The sequence below is a fragment of the Lepidochelys olivacea genome (assembly GCF_965140295.1).
Source record: "Lepidochelys olivacea isolate rLepOli2 genome assembly, chromosome: 1".
NCBI classification, from domain to species: Eukaryota; Metazoa; Chordata; order Testudines; family Cheloniidae; genus Lepidochelys; species Lepidochelys olivacea.
Window position 1 is genome coordinate 168,580,188 of NC_140411.1, and position 5,433 is coordinate 168,585,620.

The 5,433-nt window shown below is 39.9% G+C and overlaps 1 pseudogene across 1 annotated transcript; it reads left to right on the forward strand.

Annotated features, from left to right (window-relative positions):
* The first annotated feature begins 3,513 nt into the window (after positions 1-3,513).
* LOC311512715 (claudin-8 pseudogene) lies at positions 3,514-4,182 on the forward strand (annotated as a pseudogene). The gene has a single exon. The product of its transcript is annotated as a claudin-8 pseudogene (transcript).
* The last annotated feature ends 1,251 nt before the right edge of the window (positions 4,183-5,433 follow it).

Below are 5,433 nucleotides of genomic sequence, written 5' to 3' on the forward strand. Positions count from 1 at the left end.
GATTACGGGAGCACTAACAGATCCAGTGCCAAAGCCGAACTAGCTTGCCGTTGCTGCGAAATGCTGTTACTTCAGGTTCCAGCACCAGCACAAAGTCCACAGTGTTTTGTGGTAGTTGTTTAGCCTGTGCCATCACGACATGACCGGCACAGCCCGTGCCATTATGTACTGTAACGTTCTGATCTATGAGTAAAACAGTCTTATTTTATCACAGAAAATTTCAGTTAATTAGTCATGCAGTACTAGTCTGACTGTATACATTGCTGCTAATTCTCATAACACCACTCAATATTGCCGTGCAGGTTCTCCCTCATTTTATTTTCAACAGCAGAATGTGAATTGTTCAATCAACATATTCTCAAAATGTATACTGTAGTTACTTTCCTACCTTTAAGTGTTATCTGTGCCGACCATCACCAGAATCCTTTGGTCTTCTGTTCTGAAGCAGTAAGATGGGATGTCTTCTAACATATCTCCCTTTACGAGGACCTTTGCTCTCCACACTTAAATACCAAGGTGACAGGTGCCTCATAAAATGCCTAAAATAGATTAGACTAGAAAGATCTCAAAGGTATTGAATATTTTGTCCAGGGCACAAAGGGATCATCCCACCACTGTCGGAATGGGTCTGGCCTTGGGAATTCTGAGAATCCCATTTCCATTACCATTTTTTGGTAGCATTTTTGTTTTTAGGTGTGTTAATGAGAGAAGAAGAAGGGGGAAAAAAAGACACACAGAGTTCATGTAATTAATTATTACATCTCTTAGGATGCTATCTATGGTTCAGTTCCAGTTCAGCTATTTGTATGCATGCACTGAACAACACCTAGTCTCTCTCCTCCCACTTTTTGCTTTTCCTTTATTCCTTTCATTCCCACAAGGTTCAACTAACAATAATTATCCTATCATTGGACAGTACGTAAGTATAGTTGGTGTGGTAACATCTGTTTTACACACATACAGTGTGATGTCATCTTCTTTAGGTGGTAATAATCTAGAAAAAGCATTCAAATATTTAAGATGTTTTGGATGTAATGGCTACACAAAATGGCATGTGATAAATTACTCCCAGAAAAACTTGAGAAAAATGTATGTCCCACACAAGTCATATTCTGATCACCAGAGTGTAGTTTTATGCATGACCTCAACAGCTGACTCTCCAAAATCACAAGATTGTAACACTTACCTTTAGGACAATTCCAGTAGATATTATGTTATCAGGGCACTGGGCATGATAAGTCAGAGTTGGGTATCTACTAGGTTGGCTGAAATTTTTTGAATAACCATTCCCCCCCCCAGAAATAGCCTTTTAATACCATTGTTGATATTGTCAAGAAAAATGTTGATATTTTTGAAAAAGAAAAAGATTGTTCTATTTCAAAGTCTGTAAATTTTTGACTTTTTTGGTGATAAAATAAAACTCAAGATCTAAAGATCTATTGTATAAGCAGAGAAGCAGTAAAGAAACCAAGATCCAAGCTTATTAATGCAGGCTCCATATCTAGGCCTCTATTCAGAAAATCCATTTCTGAGAAAGTAGTATCGTGCTTGAAATTAGAACCGGTGTCGTTTAATGCTCGATGTACAAGACTGGGAAGCAGCAATCTGGCTCCTACATCTGACCTCTAGCCTTAGCTTTGACACACCCCCCCCCTCTGAGGCTTTTTAATGTCCCTGCCTCACCTTCCACATCTGTAGAATAGGGACAGTAAGTCTCATCTACCTCATAGGCCTGTTGTGAGAATTAGAGTATGTTCAAAAAATGCTTAGAACTTCAAGAGCAGTATACATGTGTTAAACATTGTATCTCCATCAAGGAGGTTTTAGGTCACCCTGTGGTTCCTGCTGCTGGACTCAAAATTATTTGGCCAGTGCCCCCTACAGACTTAACACATAGGTACGTAATACCCATTTTCAATGCTCTGCTCACTTTACAAAGCACTATTTCCAGCCCCTCCTTGGTCTGTTAAAGTGGTAGGCTGAGAGAGTTTTTTCCCTTATAAGCCAGTTAAGACAAAATCATTTTATTATGGATTTTATCCTTAAATACTTTATAAACACCTTTGGCTGTAACTAAATTTAAAAAATAAATATAAAATCAAGGAATGCATTTGATCGTTCACACATATATAAAGCTGACAACTCAACAATTATTACAGATTGCTTTTAGACAGCACTTTATGGGCCAGATCCTTAGGTGGTGTGCATTGGCATAGTTCCACTGCCTTCCGTGGATACACTAATCTAAAACCAGCTGAGGATCTGGCCATGTATATCAAAGAGCTGAACTAACACAAACTAATTAATCGCCACAAGACCCAAGCGTAGCTACATATTATCAACTCCAGTCAGGGATGGGAAAATGAAAGAATAAGAGAGGTTAAACTCCATGCCCAAGGCAAACTAGTCCACTGGCAAAATTACAGCTCAGGAGACCTGGCTCATAGTCCTCTGAGAAGTCCAAGTTATATATTGTAGGAGGTATCCATATCCACTAATCCATCCTGTCAGTGTTGTCCACTTAGAGAATAGGCAAGCACTATAATATGAATGAATAATTAGTGCCTCGTTATTTTGTTGGAGAGCTTTTCTCCCATGCTAGTGTCCACTAGAAGAAGTTATTGTAACAGAATACACTCACCTGCTAATAGGAAGTCACAGAGCGGTTATTTCCTGTCAGTGGCCTTTCCTTTGAGACTCAAATGAAAAAGCTATGAAATGATGCCAGCTACTTGTTTTGATGTCCTTATAAATTATGCATCTGTTTAAGTAAAGCTTTGATGTTGATTACAGCATTTTAGCCTACTGTACCTAATTCCATGATTATACTTTTACATTGATCAAAACCAGGAGTCATGGTTAAAGAACTACAGTAAGTACCTGTTAGTTTTTATTTTGGGGTTTGGGTTTTTTTGTTTGTTTTAAAATCAGATGTTTTTCATCTAGGGAAGAGCAAAAAGCATGTAAGCCCCACCTTAAATGCAATTCTAGCTTTCATCATAGAGATAATTGTACTCATCTGAGTTATGCAATATTTTACATGACAGAAATTAAGTCCTGCGCTGACACCTCATGTTCTACGTTTCAACACAGATGCAGTTTTGCTGTGGAATAATTAACTCTGTAATTAGCTTTCTATAATGGGAACCCTGACACATACTTAATAATAACGTCACTAAGGAGCAGTGAAGTCAAGTACGATATTCCTAGATACACCCTATCTAGCCTCTCATTGGCTGGAAAGCTGTTGGGCCTGATCGTGAAGCGCTTTAGTCAGAGGTCTTTCAAATATCAAAGCAGATAAATAGCAGGTCCTTCTACTCAGTCAGCAATGGACTGCTGCCTATTTGAACTTCAGAAATACAAACGGAAACTGCTTCAGAGTCACTTTGGCACACAAGCAAACTATTACAGGAAAAAGTCTTTGCTGCTCTCGATTTTATCTCCAAGAAACCCTGCTTTGGAAACACTTTCCTGTGGACTATTTTCTGGTGCACCTGTCTCAGAAGGAATATGGCTTGTTGGCCACTGCAAATCACAGGCCTAATACTTGGAGGCATCGGCATGATTGGGACTTTTGCAATCACTGCCATGCCTCAGTGGAGAGTGTCTGCTTTCACTGAAGGTAACATTGTGGTGTTTGAGAACATTTGGGAAGGACTATGGATGAATTGCATCTATCAAGTCAACATCAAGATGCAGTGTAAATTCTATGGCACCGTACTGGTACTCCCACCTATTTTAGAAGTATCCAGAGGACTGATGTGTTTTGCTGTGATACTATCCGTTGTTGCCTTTCTGACAGCCATTATTGGCATGAAGTGCACTGTGTGTGTTGGGGATAACAAGCAAGTCAGGAGTAACATTCTGCTGGCAGCTGGGATCATTTTTATCCTTACTGGGATTCTAATTTTGATACCTGTGTCTTGGACTGCCAGCAACATCATTGGAGATTTCTATAACCCAGCAGTTCATGCAGGATTGAAACGAGACTTGGGAGCTGCCCTGTACTTAGGCTGGATGAGCTCAGCATTTCTCCTGATTGGAGGAGCATTATTTTGTAGCTTTTATAGGTGTGCTGACAAACCCAGAACATGGAGGTATTCATCACATTCCTGCCATAGAACACACAAGTTTGAGCATGTGGAAATGAAACCCCCAACCAAGCACGCTTACGTTTAGCTGTTTTGTGATCATTTTGATTTGTACTGTTGGACATTAATGCCTATTTTGAATTGTAAGTGGCTAAAGTAGGAACTGTTTGGTTCATTTGTAATTTAGCTATATATTTTTTATTATTATTTTTTATCATTAGGCTTGGAAGGACTAGATTTTTGTCAGTACATGTCAGTAAACGCTCATTTCACCACACACACACAAACCAATGAAAAGAATATGTCCATCAGTAATCATCAAAATTTGCAGATAGGGAAAGAAAGAAAAATGCCACTTGAGAATGTATTAGAGTTTGATTTGAAGATATTTGCTTTGTATGTTCTGACATATGATATTGACAATTTGTTTTAATGTTATAAAACTAACTTTTTGAACCCCCGTGTCTACTGTCCTTAGTAATTATTGTCTGACTCACTCTATTGTCCGACACCATCTTTGGTGCCTCCAGGCATGGCTGCTGACAGTTTATGTTCTGAGCAGAGAGGTCTTGAACAAGCAAATCTTAGTCCCTCAGAACATTCTAGAATTGTTTACCTGGTGGGAAACCAAAGAAACTCTGTGCGTAGGGGTCCTCTTTGATCCTCCATCTATCACAAAGTCACTCATTATGAATGCCTCTCTACTGGGCAGGGGAGTGCACCTGAATAGCCATGTGGCTCAGGGCTTTTGTATTCTGCTGGAGTCCAAACTGTGCACCAGTCTCTTTGAACTTTAAACAGTGCCCAAAGCCCGCAAAATATTTTTACCTTTCATCCATACTATGCATGTCAGAGTTATGACTATGGGGTGTACGACAAACAGGGAAGAGCAAGGTCCACCCCACTCTGTGTGGAGGCAATCAAACTCTGGAATTGGTGCATCGGACATCAGATCACCCTTTTGGCTGTGCACCATCTGGGAGCAATGAACACATTTGCAGACTGCCTCAGCAGGAATTTCCACAATAACAAACGGGAGCGCCAATTCTCAGTGGTAAAGGATATTTTGCTCTGCTCAAAGTTTTGCCTTGACTGGAAGGATAGTAACTGCAGCATGGGGCCAAGAGAGTGTGGGGGAGGGGAAATGGAGGATTCCTGGGGTTCTGGCATGAATTGTGGAGGACCTTTCTAAAAGACTTGCTTTTCACACACCAGCTAAAGACAACTGCAAAAATCAATCCAATTCACACAACAGACATACGTTCAGTTTAGTAAGAAATGGCCTCACGTAAGGCAGCACTACAACGGAATCACATTTTCAGGAATTAAGAAATCCAGG